The following is a 22,494-nucleotide window of genomic DNA, read 5'->3' on the forward strand; positions in this document are numbered from 1 at the left end:
ATGGTGTTGGACTCTGACTTGCAGCGCAATCCTAACTACCTCTACTCAGAAGTAAGTCCTGTTGAATTCATTGGGGCTTACTCTCATATGAGTGGAGTTAAAAGGGCAGCCTTAGTCATACCAAGAGTGATGACACCGATCAGCAGGAATTCGATTGCTCACAACTTGTGCCACTGATTTCAGTAGGTCTGGGTCTGGTCCATGGGCAGCTGAGTTATAAATCTACAGTTCCCTGGTCAAGTCCACTCTGTGTCGGCACATACTAATTAAATTAGCACAGGGAGCAGAGGAGAGGATCCCACAAATAAGAGCAACTAAAGGGAGTGGAATGGGACGCAGGTGGTGCTGTGGTCTAAACCACTGAGCCTTGGGCCTTACTGATCAGAAGGTCGGCAGTTCGAATCCCCACGACGGGGTGAGCTCCCGTTACTTGGTCCCAGCTCCTGCCACCCTAGCAGTTCAAAAGCATGTCAAAGTGCAAGTAGATAAATAGGTACCACTCCAGCAGGAAGGTAAACGGTGTTTCTGTGCACTGCTCCGGTTCACCAGAAGCGGCTTAGTCATGCTGGCCACATGATCCAGAAGCTGTACACCGGCTCCCTCAGCTAGTAAAGCGAGGTGAGCGCCGCAACCCCAGAGTCGTCCGCAACTGGACCTAACGGTCAGGGGTACCTTTACCTTTAAGGGGAAGGGACAAGGAGGACAAAAGAGTAGCTACACAAACCATAGCTGTTAAGTTCTCTCTTTTTTTAAGGGTAATTCCCTTATGCTGAATAGGCTTCCTCGCGAGAAAAGGGAAAACTTGACAGCTATGACACAAACACAGTTTGATATATTTGGATATTCCTGTTCCTAAAGCATCGCTGAAAGGAAGCATTTCAAATGTTGGAAATGTTTCAAATGTTGGAGATTTGCTGTTATAATGATCATTGGTAATACTCCATTAAGACTGACGTCCATTTTCGTGATACAGCCAGTTTCCTAATACATTGCTGTGATTAAACTATTGATGCACTTGTTGAGATTAACATAGAGCAGACTTTTCAGTCTGAGATAATGCATTTTTTAAGGAAAAACTAAAGGGTTTGGAGGTTTTTGTTTTAGAGTACAAAACAAAATGAAATCCAAGTCTATGAAACTGCAAATAATATGCAGAAAACGAAAATAGAGAGTTCTCACTCTCTCGTTCAGAACACTAGAACTTCTGGTCACTTGGTTAAATTGATTGGGAGTAGATTCAAGGAAGTCAGAGAAAGAAAGAAAACTTATTCACACAAGGCACAATTAATTTGTGGAATTCACTGACTGAGGATGTGGTGATAGCCACTGACTTAAATAGCTTTAAAAGGGGAAACATTTATTCTATTCATAAGCCACCCAATAACAATAGTTCCCTAGATGACACACAAAGAAATAGAAAAAATAAAAATCAGATTCTAAATAAAATTCTATATAGCACTTAAAGCACCATAAAATGAAAACACTTGCTTTTAAATGAGAAAGAGTCTAAATGCCCTACCAAATACCAATTGATACACAGCCTAAACATTCCACAGAGTTAAAACCACCAAGCTAAAATTCCAGCAGAATACCAGAGATTTAAAGTATACAGAGTTTAAAAGGTCTGGGAAAATAAAAAGATCTGGCAATGAAAAAGACATTCCAGAGGGTGCTACATATGTGTGGAAGGATTGGTCAGTTTTGGTTCTTAATGTTTCTCATTTTTCCAATCTTAAATTCAGTTTTCCATATTTCTAAAGCAAATAGCATTTTAAAACAAGCCTTTCATAAAAATTCATTAGTGCTTTATTTCAGATTTCTCCTAACACACTTTGGTTTTCCCCTTTCACTAACATACAGATTTTTGCAAAGCAATTTCCCCTAATATCATGCATGTTTATATGTTATTTTCACAAATATATTCATTTTTATGCACAATTTCCCTGGACAGATGCACTTTTGTAAACATTATTTGGTTGGAGAACTGTAGAACAAAATTCAGATAAGTGTTTTTATTCTTGTGTTGTTTCGGAATGTGCAAATTTGATCTAATCACCTTTAAACGCAAACACAGTTGAATTTCTCCCCCCTTCCCTAGCATGCAAGCCTCTCTGGGGATGATATTCTTCAACCGCAGGACTACACCTGAAAATTATGGAATAATATATAGTAACAATTATAAAGGTAAAGGGACCCCATTAGGTCCAGTCATGGATGACTCTGGGATTGCGGCACTCATCTCGCTTTACTGGCCGAGGGAGCTGGTGTACAGCTTCCAGGTGGTGTACAGCTTCCAACACTGATTACCTTCAACCGTAATCCTCAGTCACTCTCCACCTGTCACTCAGACTCTACTCAGCATTCCATCATGCTCCCCTGCTGCCAATCAATCCTTCCACTCACTCCTGCATGTCTATTTGGATAGCTTTCTTAATCATCCTCATCTCATGTATCTTAACCATTTTTTGAGATGATATCATTCCCAGCTTTAATTTCCCCTGTATGCCTAGGGGAAATTAAGATGGCAGCTACTAACGTTTTCTCCTAGTGCCTCCACTCTCTCCCAGCCGTGCTCATGCCACTTCCCCTTGATAAGCTTGCTGGGAAGGGCAGCAGGGGAAGGGGTATAGCTGCCAAGTTTTCCCTTTTCTCGTGAGGAAGCCTATTCAGCATAAGGGAAAATCCCTTAAAAAAAGGGATAACTTGGCAGCTATGGGAAGGGGTGGCTCAGAGGACATATCTCCTAAGCCTCTCAGACACTGGCTCCTCTTTCTTTACTTTAAAGCAGGCATCCCCAAACTGCGGCCCTCCAGATGTTTTGGCCTACAACTCCCATGATCCCTAGCTAACAGGACCAGTGGTCGGGGAAGATGGGAATTGTAGTCCAAAACATCTGGAGGGCCGCAGTTTGGGGGTGCCTGCTTTAAAGACTACTGTCCCATGCAGTGTATAGACCAGGCATCCCCAAACTTCAGCCCTCCAGATGTTTTGGACTACAATTCCCATCTTCCCCGACCACTGGTCCTGTTAGCTAGGGATCATGGGAGTTGTAGGCCGAAACATCTGGAGGGCCACAGTTTGGGGGTGCCTGGTATAGACCATGTCACCATATGATGGACGCTTCAAAGAAGCAGGCTATCAGTATGATGTAGAGCACCAATTCATGAAACTGAAAATGTACCAGAGACCAATTCATGCCTCTGAAATGGATTCATAGGGAACAAACTGCTGTATCCCTTATACCTAGTCAGGCCATTGGTCCATCTAGATGATACAACAACAACAACAACAACAACAACAACAACAACAACAACAACTTATTTATGTGGTTCCCCCAGCCACTCTGTGTGGCTCCCAATAAAATATGAAAAATACAATAAAGCATCAAACATTAAAAACTTCCCTAAATAGGGCTTCCTTCAGATGTCTTCTAAAAGTCAGATAGTTGTTTATTTCCTTGACATCTGATGGGAGGGAGTTCCACAGGGTGGCCGCCCCTACCGAAAAGGTCCTCTGCCTGGTTCCCTGCAACCTCACTTCTCGCAGTGAGGGAACCACCAGAAGGCCCTCGGAGGAGGACCTCAGTGTCAGGGCTGAATGATAGGGGTGGAGATGCTCCTTCAAGTAGACAGGGCCGAGGCCATTTAGGGCTTTCAAGGTCAGCACCAACGCTTTGAATTGTGCTTGGAAACATACTGGCAGCTACTCTCCAGGGTTTCAGGCAGGGGACACCCCTAGCCCTCCTATTGTTTGCCACATGGGTGAGAGCAACCTGAATAACAGGTCAATCTTCTGCCCTGTATTCTCTAGGATGCACCTGTGAGATGGGACTATGAGAGGTTGGCCAGATAATGCTTCTCATGTCTCTGAAGGAGCTGCCAACACAAATGGACCATGATCTTGTGTTTCTTGGCATTTTACCCAAGGCTACCGGTAAATGATAGCAATGAAAGCACATTCCAGTACTGAGCGGAGGATTGAGTAGACTCCTGGTTCTAATAATTTCCCTGTATACTTCTTTGTTGATTCATGAGAGGCAAGTTTCAGATCCATGTTTCCATGCTAATTCATTTTGTAGTTCTTTCCTCACCCAGGGATCATGTGGCATCCTATATTTCTGTGGGCAACCCAGGCTGGGTCACCATCAGTTTGGCAGACACAGCCATTGCACTGCATGAGCAATTCTGTCAGTAGGGACTGTTTAATCTTTGTGTCTACATCATCAGCCGTTCACAGAGCATGAGAGCAGGCTATTAAATAGCAAAACCAACATTAAATAAGCTTTGATATATTAAACTCCGTCTCCACTATTTTAGCTATTGTGGGACTCTCTTGAACTGCTCAGAGAGGAGAGGCTTTTGGTTTATTTGGTCTGAAAGATGGTCACACCAGCCCTTTGGAAAAGAAAGAACTAGCTTTGGGTCAACACATCTTGTAAGGAATATTGTGCATAATGACAATAAAACAGATGAATTTCAAAGGGAGTTGGTTTTCAGAGTACTGTGCATTTTATTAGGGCTGCAACATTTACACAATGCAACCACACAAATGCCTACTCATTGCCAGTTGAATATACTGCATAGGGAAGGTCCCAAATGTACCTCTGTGAGGTGGGAGTTCTGCAACTTAGAAGATGCCACAGAAAAGGCTTTTTCCTGGGACACCACCAACCAAGCTTCTGATCTTAACACCTGAGAGGGTCTTTAGGGAAGGAGGCAGCTTTTCAGATATCTGGGGCCTGAGTCATTTGGGGTTTTAAATGCTAGCGTGGGCATCTTAAACTCAGCCAGAAAACAAACTGCTAATTCGTAGAGCTGTTTTAAAACAAGCTTGATAGGAATTCTAAAGGAAACCCCAGCCAGTAATATGGCCGCTGCATTTTGGACCAGCTGGAGTTTCTGAGTCATCTTCTAGGGCAGCCCCACATAGAGTGCATTGCAGCAGTCCAGTCTGGAAGTTACCACAGCAAGGAGTATTGTAGCCATGACATCGTTTCTGAGAGATGCAGGCTGTTGTACCTGCGCTAATTTTGCTGGTCAACATGAGTTAGCAATGGTCACCAGAGGAATCAGCAGTAACCCTGATCAGGAGGAGGAGGAGGAGGAGGAGGAGGAGGAGGAGGAGGAGGAGGAGGAGGAGGAGGAGGAGGAGGAGGCACCTAGAATTAACCTAGCCCAGGCATGTCAAACCTGCGGCCCTCCAGATGTTTTGGACTACAATTCCCATCTTCCCCAACCACTGGTCCTGCTAGCTAGGGATCATGGGAGTTGTAGGTCAAAACATCTGGAGGGCCGCAGGTTTGACATGCCTGACCTAGCCTGAGTGTGGTATTTGATAACAATTTTGAGTAAAATTATTTCCAGCCTATGTATGTCAGTTTCTTTATAACAAAGCATTGCCAATTTGTTTATTCATAGCATTAAGTAAAAGTCTAAGAGGAACCGGTTGCTGCTCAGAGAGGCTACCAGTTGCCTCCTTATCATCCGTATTACCGTTTAAAAATTTAAACAGAGCGGCGGTGTTGAATTTTAGATTTTACGTCAGAAGCCCAGAAGGCTGCCAGTTGCTTCCTGATTGAAAAGTATATAACACTGTTAGAATCTAATCCTATTATTTTAGATTTAATTAAGGAACCTGACAAGAAAAGTAACCCCCATCTAAGTGGAAATATGGAATACTGAACCTAATTGAACTGGGGGCCGGGGAGAAGAGAGGAGTTTAAATGAAAGCCCAGAAGAATCTCAGTTCCTTGTTGTCATGCACGGTTTTGGTCATAGGATTTGCTAAATAAAAACAGCTACGGGAGGTTTGTATTTATCACACTCTGTTAGTGCCAGGCTAAAACGTGGCCTCCATTTCCCCAAAAGTTTTAATCCCCTGCCAAAGTGACGTCCAGTTTTTATGCCCTGCTCTGAGAGTAGAATTCCAATAGGACATTGATGGGTGCAGAGTTTGCGGCTCACCTGACTGTTGTTAGGTGGCCGAAATTGGGATTTGTGCTATTAAACATAGCTGCAGCAAATTAGGGTGGATGTTCAATGAACAAATCTTCTGGAGGGGCCCTATGAGCTGGTTCACAAATTACTGAGCACCGACAAAGAAACAGTGCTGCCGTTGGTTATCCTGAGAAACCTTTGCAGACTATTGGTGGTATAACAGTGGCCTGGCTTATGGTTGGAACATCTTTTTTTCCCCTTTCCAGAGGAAGCATTTTGTACTCAAGAGGGCTACAGGAAGCACTTTAGATATGAACTGCTTTTTCTGCATAGGGGAACCTCATCCCATTTTAGAAGCATTTCCCCATCCGCAGAGACTTCAAAGGGCTTCCCTGTAACTGATGATCAATACTTAATGGAGTCCTCTCAGCTGATCAGCAGTTATAGCAGCCTCCTTTGAAATTTGACCAGTGTCAGTCACCTGACACTATTATGATGTCACGTGATTGACAAATAGGTGGTTCTGCCCACCTTTGAAAGTTGGCCTATGTCAGGCATCCCCAAACTGCGGCCCTCCAGATGTTTTGGCCTACAACTCCCATGATCCCTAGCTAACAGGACCAGTGGTCGGGGAAGATGGCAATTGTAGTCCAAAACATCTGGAGGGCCAAAGTTTGGGCATGCCTGGCCTATGTGAATGATAAGTATTTGACCTACTGGCCTGATTCAGTTCCCCAGCCAAACTAACACGGTGCAAAAGTGATGAGTAGCACATGAAGGTTTGGAGTCGAGCCATCAGATATCATCCCAATTCCAATCTCCCCTTCCTCACATATATATGTATACATTTTGGCCATGGACACAAGTCTTATATGAGCCTCCTCCAATCTAGCAAGTGCAGTTTATTCAAAAAGTGAGTGGAATAGTTTCACTCACTCACCTTAAAAAAAAATCACAATTTTTTCAGACTTAGAAGTGATATCTCCCACACGCATGCTTTTATAAAAACCAATTTCATGCTAATGTTTATTATACTGGACCAAAATGCTAACGTGCTTTAAGGTTGCTCAAACCAGATGTTTTCCATCCCCCGTGAAAAGTTAAATCCAGGGCATTGCTATGTGACTAAGTGAACATCCTGCACCCTCGGTTTTGCAATTTCAATAAGGAAGGCAGGGTGGAAAGTGGCTGGGTTTAATGATATCCTTCATATCCTTATAAAGGATGCAACGGGGTGGTGTTACATTTCGTATGGTAAGACGAAAACAAAAGGCTGCAGTTGTTACAGCAAGGAAGCAAGAGCAGCACAACATCTGCTGCAACTAATCCAGTTAACGGACAAGATTAAGATGTAGGAGAGTTTTCTGAATCTGGCACAGAAGAGGCAGTGAAAGCGAATGAGAATTAGAGGAGCATTAGTTCAACCACTTCATTGTGGACTGCAAAGATCACTGTAGGCCCTTCTCACACATTAGTTGCATAAATAGAGAAGGAAGGCAGTCTCTGCCCCTGACCTCCATGCACAAATGGGTTAAGCCTAAGAGTAGGTAGACAACGATCCAGTGGGCAAATGGGGGTGACATGGTCTAGGATTCCAGGGCAGACAAGGGCTGGTCCAAAGGAAGACTGGGGGCAAGGCAAGAGGAGTCTGCTCTAGCGCATGAACTTGTGCAAGTTACTCAAACACTGCCACCCTTCAAAATTCGCACTTATCTGAACTTTGCAATTCAGTTCCCCAGACAAGAAATATGTACAAAAATGCATATACTTGGCTCAAGTGTGCATCAAAATACATACTGTATATTAGTGGAAATAACATATACAAATGCATTGTATCAGGGAAAATATAAATATCAAGGAAAGCATGCTTTGCAAAAAAAAAAAAGGCACGTTGGGCAAAATTGCATACAGAAATGTGTGCATTAAAAGAAATTTGCTGATGAATGTTCATGAGGACTTTTGTATTTAAAAAAAATGCAAATAGATGTGGACATGTGGAGTACTGGACTTAAGATTTTAAAAATGAGAAACTGAGGGGTGTAGGAATGACGTTCACAGGGCTGAGGCCCACCTTGCCTGACATGGACAGGCCACAGCCTGTCCAGTACCTCACACTCTTGTCTCTGACCTTTGCCTCCTTTGCAGAGGCGTGATGTGGTGGAGCAGGTCTCGCAAATATCAGAGGAAACATATGTGTCAGCTCATGATGTCAAAGTCAGACTGTGCATATTCTTGCTAATAAAAAGAGCCTCTGCCGAGCTAGCAATCAGCTTGCTTATGCACAGCTCACCTGCATCACCAACTCCTGTCATGTCTCCTTCACTTCAAAGGGGAACTGAAAGGAACAGATTTGCCTATCCCAAGGAACAATGAACCTTGACTTTGGCAGTGGGGAGTTGCCCTATATGCTGCTCCACCACAGGTAGCAAAATGTCTTCAGCCACCTCTGAAAGCCACCTTGCTATGCAGAATGATAACATGACACCACTTTCAGAAGCACAGAATAGACAGGAAGTGCCTGGCAGCTTATATCGAGACAGTTTCCTTCCAATGAAACAGCTCTACATGGAGACCTGGGTGTCTGTGTATTTGTTTGTTTGTTCCAAGTTTTAAAAGGCATTAATAGCAAGTGTAATATAACATAGCAGCTTAGTCATGCTGGCCACATGACCTGGAAGCTGTACGCCAGCTCCCTCGGCCAGTAAAGCGAGATGAGCGCCGCAACCCCAGAGTCATCCGCGACTGGAGCTAATGGTCAGGGGTCCCTTTACCTAATATAACGTAGACAACACTAGTGAGTAATCAGCAGAGGCCTAGGGAGACAAGGTCTCCTGCCCAGATTCTGCTTTCAGAACAGATTATGATGGCTACCTAGCAGAAATGAACCCAAAATCATAAAAAACCAGGCACTGACATCTCATTTGTTTCACATATTCTGCTGAAAAGCTATCAACATGTTAATTATATGGTTTAGACCTGACCTGTTCATGACCTAAAAGCAAGATTATCTGCTGCCTATTTTGAAACCATGAGCTAAATCTGGTTGCCCACATTTTATTTATTTGTTCTGAAGATTACATGCTGAATAAAACTTCTCTTGTTGCCTCCATTGCACATGTGACAGTCATCACTAAATCCTTTTGTGGGAGCACTGAATGTAATGGGTGGCCAAAGGTTTTTGAAACTAAATCCCATTACATTCATTCCAAACTGCTGCTTATAATTTAAGAGAGTCATGAAATGAGTGAAAATACACTATGAATTATGTTGGATGGAATGGCACGGGAGCCAAGGCAAAGGGATTTAGAAACATGTGATATCAATTATAATTCTTATTACTGAAGAAATATTTTTAAATTAAACTTTTATATTATTATTTGAGCAATCAAATCAATACTTCTTTCAAGCATCAGTGCACCATTATGTTTCAGGCCTAGCTGCAATAATTTGGAATGAGGACAGTAATCTCTACTAATCGGAAGGTATTTAAGATTACTGCAGAGTAACGATGGAAATATAATAGAAAATGATTTAATACCTCACACCATAATTATGTGCACAGAAAGGTCAGCAACTGGGATTTGCTTAATGTGAATTGCCATATATAACCTGGAAACATGGACGCATTCCTCGGGTTTTACTCTTGGGTGGCGCTGTGGGTTAAACCACAGAGCCTAGGGCTTGCCGATCAGAAGGTTGACGGTTCAAATCCCCGCGACGGGGTGAGCTCCCGTTGCTCGGTCCCAGCTCCTGCCAACCTAGCAGTTCAAAAGCATGTCAAAGTGCAAGTAGATAAATAGGTACCACCCCAGCGGGAAGGTAAACGGCATTTCGCTGTGCTGCTCTGGTTCGCCAGAAGCGGCTTTGTCATGCTGGTCACATGACCTTGAAGCTGTACACCAGCTCCCTAGGCCAGTAACGCGAGATGAGCGCCGCAACCCCAGAGTCGGTCATGACTGGACCTAATGGTCAGGGGTCCCTTTACCTTTACCTTTAAAGGGCAAATGTGGTGAAAGGACTGTGGGATCACTTACTTAGTCTTCCCACAAAGCCAGCCTGCTCAACCTGCCCCCCCTATCACCTTTATCTCCATGTACAACCTAACAGGGGGTCTTATCTCTGTATGAAGGCTCACCATACAATTTAGAAGCCAAATTATATAGGGAGCCTTCTCTTGCATGCAGAGAAGGAGAACTATAATACGGCAGAACAAATACGATGCTCAACATGGAAACAGTGATGGTGGGAACAGGCTAAATGTGCAGCCCCTTTCATGACACTTGCCCTCTACACATGAACCTAATTTCAAAGTGTGTTTGTGCATGTGTGTCCATTTATAACGTTCTCCCCATAATTTCTGAAATTAGGAAATGCGGATTAATGGATTTAGCAAGCCCTAAAAAAAAAAAAAAAAAGTCAAGCCAGCATCCTCAAGAGATTGGTTGAAAAAGGTGCCATCAAAGAACGAAACAGATGATGGCAGAGTCATTACCCTTGGGGCACTCAGTGTCAGGCAAGAAGAGGATGCAGTCGCTCCCCCAGCTGTGGGGCGTGGGTTGTGTTCTAGCAAGGGTTTGAGGGAAGAAGAAGGGTGGGGCCTGATGTGATGCATCTGAGGGACAAACAAGCTGTGCAGAGGTGACACAGAGATGGCGTTCTGGCTACCTTTGAATCCAATGCTGTGCCGCTGTGGGGAGCAAGCCCCTCTTGAAATGTGATGCTTGGAACCCTCTCGCCATCCAGAATTAGGTGTGAATATGTGTAAATAAACCATATTTCATAAAGACACTACAGTCTCCGCTGTGCCTAATTTTCCAACAGAAAATCAAACCCTGGTTAAGTGCACAACCTCTGGAATTTCACACTACTCTGCAGATATGGGGGGGGGGCTATATCTATATCTACTTGCATTTCTTCTTTGTATATGTGATATACAAATGTATTTATTCATCAGTTGTAGTTAGGAGACTATTATTCCCCTCAGAGAATTACAATTCCAGAATGGTTTAACGGTTAATCCCACTCCACAGTGAACTTTAGGAACTGTAGTTCTATAAGGGGAGTAGGAGCCTCCTAAGAACTCTCAGCACCCTTAACAAACTTCAGTTCCCAGGATTCTCTGGGGGAAGCCATGACTGTTTAAAGTGTTATAATGCTGCTTCAAATACTGTTCAATGCAGATGGCGCTACAGACTAGCCACTATGTAAGCTTTTGTGCAAGCAGATCACAATGAATGCCCAATAAGCAGGTCATGTGGAGGAGCCACCAAGAGCTCAGAATGCTCCTCAAAATGGAACTTCCTTCACAGTCTAGATTTCTTTGCTTTTCTCCATGTTGCAAACAAAGCTAGGCAAAATAAATAATAATAAATAAATAAATAAACCATTAAAGTCCCACTGGAATCGTCTGCTCTGTTTTATTAGGCTCATGCCTTTTCATATTCATAACTATTTAGCAAAATGTCAAGGAGTGGCTGTCCTCCATACAAACATTTGCATTAGCATGCAGATAGGGGATTGTGTGCCAGAAGAATAATTGTTTGATCCCCCCCTTTTTTTAGCTTATCAGAAATAATGAATCATCAAACTGAAGTAGCTCATGCTCCAAGATTTATTTGCATAAACTGTGTACAGTACTTAAAAAAAAGGCAAAGTCACAGAATGAGTATGCAGAAGCAGGAAGTACATAAAGAACTTGTGAAACGATAAACAGCTGCATTTACTGACTATCAATGTCATTGAATACTTTTATCTGCAATTTAACTAACAAGAACCTTTTGGACCAGTTGGTGTAGAAACTGATTTTGAAGGAACCTATTGGGAAGGATCAGGACTGGTATGAGAACATGAGGTGAGTCTAGACTGGCCTTCACCAACCTGGTGCCCTCCAGCTGTTTGAAAGGACAGAATAACTGTACTGTAGTACAAAACATCTGGGGAGCACCAGGTTAGCAACGGCTGGTTTACACTATCAAACTTGCATGTGGGTTTATTATCTGATCCATACCGCTCATGTGGGTCTTTGCTTCCTAGCGCGGAAACCCACACATAGGAGGAAACGATTCCAATACACACATTGAAGATCCTTTCAAGCTTTCCTTCTGGTTGGTAGCTTGTGCAAAATTCGTTCTTAGAAACTGGAAATATTTCTCTATCTATCTTGCTCAGTCTCTCAGTGGAGGAAAAGAAGATGAATTAGCTGCTTCACAGAATGTATCTTGTTTGTTGCCTCTGGCAATACTTATTTAGCACTGTTTCCACAACATCTAGCCTTGCGCAGATACCTATGGAAGAGGCTGGAAGCATTCTGAACATTAGGAAGCTATTGATTAAAGAGGTGAGCATTTTTCAGCCCACACTGACCACTGACACCACCTCTGATTGGCAGATGCTGGCAGTGGGCATGGCCAATGCACACACATCACATATATACAGACACGCATCATTGATACACCCGCACAGCACACTTACACACATACAAACAGGCAGGCAGGCAGACACACACACTCAGCAAATGGAGGACATACAGATAGACAAGCCGATGCACGCACACAGTCAGGCACAAAAATGCATTTAGGAAAGGGCACAAAGAAAGGGGCAGGCAGGTAGATGCACACACTTTAGGCACAAAATCAATCAGCAAACAGGCAGGAAGCGAAGGAAGACATGAAGACAAACATACACACACTTCCAGGCAGGCAGACTAGCAGACAGAAGTGCCAGCTTGGCCCTCAACTGTGGGTGTCTTGGGGACGTTGGTGCCATGCAGCCTGCATGGCCCTGGCACTGAAATTTGTGGGTGTCTGGCCCTTTGTGGGGAATTTTGTGGTTGCTGGGCCCCCCAGGGCCCCAGGGAGTTGGCACCTATGCTAGCAGAGGAGCAAGAGCTTTGATATTGCATGGCAATTCCCATATCACACACTGCTATCTTCAAATGGACGGCATTAAAATATGCAATCAGCTTATTAATCGGAGAAAGTCAAAACTAACCATGAAATACATCCACCCCAACGAATGACAAAGTCACAAACATGTGGTTTCAAAATGATTCATGTTATCTCTTTCAGATAATCAAATGAGATCCCACAGCAAGGATGCAGACTTTTTTCTACTCAAATTGTCTCCCACATGATGAAATCTTTCTTGGAAGCCAGAAGTGCTGAAGACAGTTTCAAAGAAATTGGTTTCCTAAAATTTCAAACCGCGTGCTGCTATCTATGCCTGTGATCAGATGAGACTTGTTCAACTGCCTCGTGACAGTGAGTTTTGCAAGCTGGCTACCCTTTGTGAACTGCATTTCATTGAACTGGACCAAAACTTGGACTTTAAGGACAGAATATACGATTCTAAGAATTAAAAGTGATATACTCCATTGGGAGCAAGTCAAGGTTCATAACTGTGATGGTGCCCTGAATGTAGTGGAACTTCCTTCTCCAAGACAGCATGCTCTTTCTTTCTTTTCCTTTGGCAGCTGGAAACATCCCTTTTTAAAGCTTCAATATTTTAATTCTGTTGCTCCTTAATGCATCAATTACCAGGGTTACTTTTCGTAGTGGGGTGTGGTTGGTTTTGGTTTTGTTTGTTTTTTTGGCTTTTTGATGCTGTTTTCAGTTTATGATTTTGTGTTTCAGTGGCTGAATTGTTGCTTGTTTTATATTTGTAAGCCACTTTTAACTATTCCTCTTTGGAGGGGGAAAGGTTAGTATGGATTTGTTTAGAGGTGTGTGTGTGTGTGTGTGTGTGTGTGTGTGTGTGTGTAATGTGATGGGACTGAATCTTTAGCAGCAAGCCTTTCCTTCTGAATACATCTTCCTGCCTGCCTGCCTTTCCTTCAGTTCAATTCATTTCTCTCTTTCACTCTCTCTCCACACTTAAGAGCATGGATATGCAGCTTTTCGTAATGAAACTTTCATAGGAAATGTTCCCAGGGGATTTCATTCAGTACTTTCTTCCACATAGAAGGACTGTGGGGAAATGTGCCAAGATTTATTCATAGGTGCACTTTCCTGTACTTTTCATTCCTAATGTGCCTTATGTAAGACAGCCAACGGCTCTGAGGCTAAAGAGTGCTTGCTTTCTCCGTTTCACAGCAGAAACTGGGCTCCTGGACATAAAAGCCATTGAAAGGTTTGCAAGTGACAATCATGCCTTGTTCTTCTCTTGCCCAGGAAATAGCTGTGCTTCAGTCATGCAGGAAACAAAGCTGCCTGCCACCTGCTGCCTGATAACCCTACCTATGTTGCCCCACACACTTTTCTTGCAACCACAACTTATTGTCTAACTCCTGACCATGTAGGTGACCATGCCTAGTGTGCATGTCTTTGCCTGCACATTCCTGAGCCTATCAGGTAATTTGGTTAATCACAGCTCCTGAAATAGACATGGGTGCTTGCAAGGAGAGAGGGAGAGGGAAGTAGCTCTAGAATAAATAGCAACACCACAGAAGCCTCAGCAAACAATATTCACTCTAAAACCTTCTCAACGGCCGGGATTATTGAACTGCACTTAGGTCAGGTGTGGTGTGTGTACTAAATATAGAAGTTGTGTGTCAAACATACAGCTTATCTGGCACAAACACACAGTTAGAAACCACTTTGCACTGCCAATTCGTTGCGAAATAAAATGTCTGTTGCTGATCAGCTTTAGCATAATTAGGAAGCTCGATCGCTCAGATTACCCAAAGCATCATTGCTGGTTGTCCCCCTACTCCCAATGTTACAGAAGCCTCATCTAGAAGTTGGGCATTTCTCATCACCTGATCTCTCTTCCAGTAGAGATTCAGCAGGCACCCTCAACTTGCTACTTTCAGGTGTGGTGTCTCCTGAAGAACTTTTAATGCCAACAGGCCTTTGCAGCAGTTAAGTTTCTATTTCTGGATGAGCCTTCATGATTTTCTGTACTTTTAGGTTTTAAAATTTTGTACACCACCTTGATATTCCATGATGTGATGGTATAGAAAGATTTTTATATATAAAGGCACTCACCAACCAGGGTCCTCAGCTTCACATGTTTAGCCCTGCTCAGGCATTTGAAAGCATGCTTACTTATCACACAAAGGAGGGATACAGAGAGATATCTGCTAGCCCGGAGTCCCCCTGCTCTCCCCCCATGAAGGCTCCCTGTGCATTATAGAACTCTGCTTTTTCCATGTTCTGAAATGCACAGAGAGCCTTCAAAACTACAGAAGGTTGCCTTCCATTAGTTGAAAGGTGACCCAAGCTGCAATGAAGGGATGCAGAGCTAGCATGCTTGTCTTTATGCTCCCCACCCCAAGAATGTTAAGTAGACAAGTTTTCAGAAATCTGTAGAGGGCTTTTCTCTAACCTTCTGTACACAGCTAACATATAATATATGCACATTGTTTCTTTATAGGTCAGATGAATTTGTAGAGTAATGAGAGAATTCACCATGCCTTTTACGCACTGTAGGAAACTTCCTTATAGTATTGGTTCCTGTAGGACAATATTCTGTATATTATCAGCAGTCATGAACCTCCAGCCCATGAGCCCCCCGCCCCCAAATAGCCCCCACAAGATCATTTTTAGCAAACTCTGCCCACCTATCAATCACATGGCGTCATTTGACACCACCCGCCAATCATTTCTATCTGCTTCGCCACTTTCTGCAGTGGTTATACTTTCTAGGGTTGGACTAATTTTTTTTCATGGTTTATGTACATTTTATATATCTCACAAACCATTCCCCATAAAATGAAGGAGATCGGAGCTGCCAGAGATTGGGCATGAGCCTTTTGCATTCAGCTCACGTGCTCTGCCATATAACTTTCAGTAAGAACATTAACATGGTTCCAGTAGTCATTGCCAGGGTTGACTCTTTTTAAAAGGGGGAAAGCCCTTGATTGCAGATGGCAAAGTTAATCTGCTTGATTACAAGATTCCAACCACTAGGTTAATTGCCAAGAGTTTCGATGCAGCCATTAACATAAACGATGTACGCTTCTGCAATGTGTGCCTTTTAGAAAGCAAACCTACCCCATTAGCTTATAGTAAACAGTAGGCTGTTATACAGCAGACATATAATTAAGGCAACTAGACATCTTAAAGGGGGAGGGGAACACCCAGAGGTTCCCCTCGTTTGCCTATCTGCTGCTGCCACAACGGAGTTATCTCTCAGACAGGCTAGAGAGGCTGTGCTCTCCGCAGTCAAACCTCAAGATTAACCTGGCTGAGAACATACCCTGCCATTTCAAACAGGGTTCCAAGATTAAAGGGTTCGGTGCTTTTTGTACATTATGGCTAAATTAAATGAATTTATATTTAAAAAATAGGATTTAGGTACAAGCTTTCTCATAAAAGCTAGGCAGCTCAGTCATCTCTTGAACACTAGCCCTGCAGCTAAACAGATTAGCTGTTCAGGGCATGTATAATTTTAAGCCCTGGTGAGATTGCTGTGCCAATTAAAAATGGTTGCTTTTACTGCCAGTGTTCAGTTTCTACAAAAAAAGCGCACAGACATTCTTACCCACTGTATTTGCCTGTTACAGTAGTCATGGAAAGCAAATGCCTACCTTTAGCTGTCTTCATTCTACATCATGTACTGTTCTGTAAAAGAGAAAAAATAGATAAGTAAAGCACTTTAATAAACACAGAATGGCAATATTGTTGATTTGAAACATCTGAATGCAGGGAGTATGATGTTCCTGGTAAAAAGATAACATTGACTGGACAAAAATGCCCATGTGAAAGTGAGAAATGAAGTTATAACCATGTGTTTTCTTTTAAGGGTTTTTCTTTCAACATTGTGCCACCATATACATTTGTTTAGTAGAAATAGTACTATATAGGGTTGTTTTGTTGTTGTTGTTGTTTTGTTGTTGTTGTTGTTGTATTCATATTGGCTACTCTATAGCATAGATTTCTGATTGACTCATAAAGACAAAAGAATACAATATCATACAAAAATAGTGTTTAAAAATTGCATTATACACTTTTCCATATGATTAGCAGGCTAAACATTCAGCATTTAAAATCACATATTTTAAAAGCCTAGGAGAATAATAAAAATGGTCTTTACCTGACACAAAAAGACAATAAAAAGGGCATCAGGTGAACCTTTCTTGCCAGGGTGCCACCACCACCAAGGCTTGCAGGAGTACAACAGATTGCTACAAGAAGGGGCAGGTCAAAAAACATTGTGCACAAAGAAAACACTGTAATGCCAGCTAGATTCCTGGCCAATATTACAATGGCACAACTGTGCCCTCTTGCCATCTTGATCTTTATGGAAGATGTCGCCACATTGTGCAGGTTTGCCCAAATAGACTTTTCCCTATTATAAAAAGGGCTCTTTGTAAATAGGAGATCAGCATTTACTTTATTAAAAAATAAAAGCCCATAACCGTTCACTTTTTGTTTTGTTTCCTTGCTCCAAACAGCCCTTTAGCTACATTCATTATCCTGTCTTGAAATGTTCTCTACCCCTTTCACCCTTGAAAGAAGAGCATTGCAGCCTCAGCTGAACATTGTTTAGACCTTTCAGGTTTGTAGATTCTGTTTTTGTTTTGAAAAATCTCATATATTCACAGGCTTTTGCCTGCACTGTAAGTCTTTCAATTCTATCTTTGGTGGCCGGCAAGGGAGGGAGGGGGGCGGGTTGCATACAAATTATTTAGCCCCAGAAGCCGGTGTTCCCTCTCCTCTGGCTACTTTATATTACTTGAGAGTTTGCAGAAGCTGATGCAGTTCATCCAAGCATATATATTTTTTATTACTAGCAATCATATTCCATTTTCCTGATCTAAGCAGTAATGCTGCCTTATGTCGCTGCCATGTGTGGTGCCATTTTCTTTTCTTGCTGATAGAAAATGAAGCAAACAGGCAGCCTTAAAGGGAAGGGTGTACAGTAAATAATATAGAATGTGTTCTGCTAAAATTGTAATGCAGTGTGTCCCGTTGGTGAATGTATTCAACATATGTCTTATGCCACTGATTCAGATGAAGGCTTTGGGGAAGTTGTTGGGGCTGGTATTCTAGTAGCAGGTGGGGCCAGACCCCCCCCCCAACATCGTCACACACCTTTCATGGAAACATACACACATGCCGAGCAATGAAAACAGAGGTATATATCTAATTCTTAGTAATTAACTCAGGTTTGACCTTCTCTTTTATCTATGGACCGGTTTTCTTCTTTTACAAAGTTCTTTCTTTAAATTTTTTTTTTTTTTAAAGCAGCTGTCCAATATCCTTTATCTATCTGATTGTATAAAAGGCAAAAAGAACTCAGTAATTTCAGGAGGGGAATGCAAATAACATGAATGCACTGCTGAACTGCAAGCTCTCCCATAGAGCTTTGCAATGTCTCAAACTTCAGAATGCAATTGCATGCCCCCCCCCCAAATTGCAAAATGCATAGACGTTCTTTGCATATTTGCAAGGAACACATCTACCTCTCTGCTGAGACATCCCCCCACCCCACCCCCACCCCCGCTTTGATGATCTTGCAGCTCCTTCTTGCAGTGGAAGCAGCTGCAATTGCACATTTTGCTCAACATCAAAACCTTTGCACTAATTATAGTCATTGTTTGGATGGGGGGGGTCCTCACCTGGGTTTGGTGCTGCATTGTGGCCCCCCTGGGCCTCCTGCTGCCAGCAGGTCTTCCGCGCTTCAGGGGTGGGATGGGGGCCCTCCCACCGGCAGCGGAGGCCAGATCCTCACTGCGCAGCCATTGGGGAGAGCTCCTGCCTATTCTCCCCACCCTCTCTCTTTTCCGTCCCCCCGTAAATCTCTTGCCCCATCCCCCGCCCTGGATGGTGCCTCTTTTCCCGCCAGCGGCACCTCCTCCTCCTCCTCCTTTTCCTCCTTCGCTCTTTTTTGTTGTTTTTTTCCCAGGGAGCTCAGACAGTGGCCAGGCCGGGTTAACGACCCTCGTGGGCCTGATCCGGCCCACGGGACGTAGTTTGCCGACCCCTGCTCTAACCCTTACAGCAAACTGGCTCTCTAACAACAAAGGCTCTTTGCAAACATTTGTAAAAGCAAGGCTGCAAATCCTAAATAACAAACCCATGAGATAAAGCCCCTGAGTTACAACAAAAGTAAGTAAAAAGAAATAACATGTAAAGCGAAGGTCAGTGTTTGGTCTGCAAAGATACTGCTCCTCAATCTCCAACATCAAGTTAGAAGTTTCACCTGCTCACACATGGTGTGTTTGGGGTGTCCATCCCTTCATTTATAAAGTCAAAGCGGATCTGTGTATTTTATTGATATTCCTCTGTGTAAACAAACTTTTGGGGTCAGCTTTTCTGACATGGCCAGAAACCAGGCTTGGTCAAACCCAGTTTCCACCATTCTTTCTCCATGAACTTCCAAAAGGTTGCTGATGGTGCGTCTAGCTGTCATTAGCAAGTAGCCAACTAGCTCTTTAGTTCTCACTGGTAACCTTAAGTACAGTGGTACCTTGGTTGTCAAACGGCTTGGCTCCCAAACACCAAAAACCCAGAAGTAAGTGTTCCGGTTTGTGAACATTTTTCAGAAGCCGAACATCCGACGCGGCTTCCGCAGCTTCCAATTGAGTGCAGGAAGCTCCTGCAGCCAATCAGAAGCCATGCCTTGGTTTTCGAGCGGTTCCGGGAGTCGAACGGGCTCCCGGAACAGATTAAGTTCGACAACCAAGCTACCACTGTACTTCACAACTCCTCTCAGAGAGGCAGCCTTTCTACTTTTCACCCTATGTTACCAAAGCTGAACTCTGGCAAGAGATATTTAAGCTACTACACTGCCAAACAGGATGCAAGCAACATGCCTGCTTGGCACAGCACAGGAGAGACTTGGCCTGTTGTCCTTTAGTGCTGTGAGACACATCCCCTACTCAACCCTCCAAGTCCTTGAGGACATCCTTTATACCCCAGACATGCTCCCTTCTTATTAACCTGGTGGCATCTTAGTGGTGGGAAACCTTGCAGAGTACTGCCTTGTTGAAAGACAGTGCAGCTAGCATCCCATTAAGGCAAAATGACAACTAGCAATCTGTGTCTGGAAATATGGAAAGAAGGGCTGTGAGTGGAAAGTCTTCACTAGGGATGTGCATATAGCACAATTTTAATGTGGAAAACTGCTCACTGCTGAGAACTAGGTCAAACACAATAGCAAAGGGGGGGGGGAGAGTGGAACTATGCCTTAAATGGAAACAAGCTGCATGACCCTGAAAAGAAAATGATCTGGCAATTGGAATAGATCTACATTCAAAAGCATCAGCCAATGTCTGGCAGCAATCAGAAAGAGCAAATGGATTACTGGCTTGTGTCACCGGGAGACCAGCTCATAAATCAAAGGCGATCGTTAAGGGGGTGGCGCAGGGATGTTGATAGCGCAACTGTGCATTGTGTATTGCGCTGTGTGTATGCGAACAGAAACATATCGAAGCGCCGCATTGTGAAATGGCTGCAAAGGGGGGAACCAAAAATGAGAACGCAATGACAAGTAGTACAAAGTGAAGGGTGACGTCAACTTTATAAATACTTCAATATTGGACTGAGCAAAATAAGGATTAAAAGAGATATTCATCATACGGCAAATGTGTACGCAGAGTCAGCTGGCAAACCCAAGAGTTTTAAGTTCTTACTTCAATGCTTCCCAACGACCCTTGTTTTCTGCCTAAATATTACGCATCTTATTTTCATGCTGCATCTCATTCCGCAAAGAGTATTCTGGTATTCAGTACGTGCTAGCAAAGGTTTTCTATTCATGAGGCTCCTCTCAAGTATATTACTCGTAAGTAACAGAGAATGGGGCAGCTTCCATGGCATGCTAACCATGTCAGGGACTGGTAGGACACTGACAAATGTGTACCAGAGGAAGGGGGGATGGGGTCTGACACAGGAGAGTGGGGCAGTGGTGTGGGGAGGGGACCAGCCAGGAAGCAAGAATCAGAGGCAGGGGAAACTTCAGAGCTGGAGGGTGAAGCACAGGATGGGCCGGAGGAAGAAGAGGAAGAAACAAGTCAGGGAAGTACTTGAAGAGCCATAGAGGTGGCAGCAATTGCACTGCTAGAAAATGTGTGAAGTGGAGACACCTCCTGAAGCAAAATGCAATCTGTAAGCCTTCCCTGGCATTCCCATACCTATATGGAATCCCCATGTGACACAGGACAACTTATAGTGTGTGTGTGTGTGTGTGTGTGTGTGTGTGTGTGTGTGTGTGTGTGTGTGTGTTAATAGTATCATATGTAGATGCACACTGTACAAACATCCTAAAGTGAGAACCCCTGAAGATCCCCACCCCTACCCAAACTAAGTGTGGTTTTAGTATTCCTATTGAACATTCAAAAAACCTTGGTGGGGCATTCAATATGAACACTTAAAGAGCCCAGTTAGTACATCCACATTGGCAGAGAGGACCAACTTGCCCCGTTTTGGCACCACACTTCCATTTCTGTCTTTCACTCCCTGCATCTTTTCTGCAAAGGTTAGCTGGAAAGAGCTAGTTAAGCAAGGCGGGGGGTGTTTTCAGAACCAGTCATCACCACCCGTTAAGCAGAGACTATCCTGGCTCCCAGGAGATCTTGAACACCAAACAACCTCAAAGTTCCTTGCAATAAGGACAACACCTAACCAGTAATTATTTGACAGTTCAGAGCCCTGAGTTCTTCCAGCGAACGCCAACACACCCATATCCATAGCCAAGTCCCAGACTATTCACGGGAGTGCAAACAATCACCCGCCTCTTTTGTTCACCAAGATATCCGTTTATCAGTTTCCACCTTGCTTTTTGAAGGCTGCAGTAAAAAGTTACAGTACTTCTAAACAAGAGAGACCCCCGTTGATCTCTCCTTCACTGAGAATGGCGTGCACAGCTTGTCTCTGATTGTCTTTGAAAAGAAAAGCAAGGAAGGGGGAACTCTTTCTTTTCAGCAGCTGCCCACTTGTTGGCAGAACACATGACACAGTCAGGGAGGGCTTCCCTCAAAGAGTGTAATTTGTGAAGGTAGTTGTTAGGAGATCCCTATTGCCCTCACAGAGCGACAATTGTCAAGAGGGGTTTGAAAATCATCCCCATTTTCCATGGAACCAGGGCCATCTTAAGCGCCCCTGGCGCCGTGGTGCGCCGGATCCCTCCGGCGCCCTCCTGCCCCGTTTCCCAGCACGGTGGGTGGGTGGGCGCCGCGCGCAGCGTGGCTGCCACAGACACTGCTGCGGGCGGGCGCAGCGCGGTTGCCATGGGCGCAGCTGCGCGGCGGGCCAGCCCTGCATGGAACTCTGGGAATTGTTAGTTTGTTAAGGGTGCTGAGAGTCACCAGGAGCCCCCCTCTTCCCCTCATATTCCTCAGAGTTCCCTGGAAAGAGAGAGCAATTGTTAAACCACTCTGGGAATCACGCAGATGTGGCTATGGTTAGGATTGTGCTTCCAACTACTACTGAGACCTTTCAATGTCCTTTGTCCCCCCTTCCCCTCTTTGCTGGCCTCCTGTTCTGCCCGCCCGACCCATAGCTTTCCCTTCTCCCCTGTAGGCCACTTTCTCTCCCACAGGCCTCCCAGTCTTCCATGTCTCAGGACTTGTCAAAACAAAATCCCTGCAGAAACGGGGACATTCCGCTTCAGAGGC

The 22,494-nt window shown here is 43.9% G+C and overlaps 2 long non-coding RNA genes across 3 annotated transcripts in view; one reads left to right on the forward strand and one right to left on the reverse strand.

The window, feature by feature from the left end:
- LOC148684439 (uncharacterized) overlaps window positions 1–22,494 on the reverse strand; it is an 83,967-nt gene that overhangs the window by 54,715 nt on the left and 6,758 nt on the right. For both annotated transcript variants that reach the window (XR_015946100.1, XR_015946101.1), the window contains exon 2: window positions 16,465–16,498. This is a non-coding gene — a long non-coding RNA (uncharacterized LOC148684439). The remainder of the gene's footprint in view (window positions 1–16,464; window positions 16,499–22,494) is intronic.
- Window positions 11,436–17,299, forward strand: LOC148684440 (uncharacterized). The gene is made up of 2 exons (XR_015946102.1): window positions 11,436–11,787; window positions 13,004–17,299. It is a non-coding gene; the product is annotated as an uncharacterized LOC148684440 (long non-coding RNA).

The sequence above is a fragment of the Zootoca vivipara genome, chromosome 10 (genome assembly GCF_965207765.1).
Source record: "Zootoca vivipara chromosome 10, rZooViv2.hap1.1, whole genome shotgun sequence".
Lineage (NCBI taxonomy): Eukaryota > Metazoa > Chordata > Lepidosauria > Squamata > Lacertidae > Zootoca > Zootoca vivipara.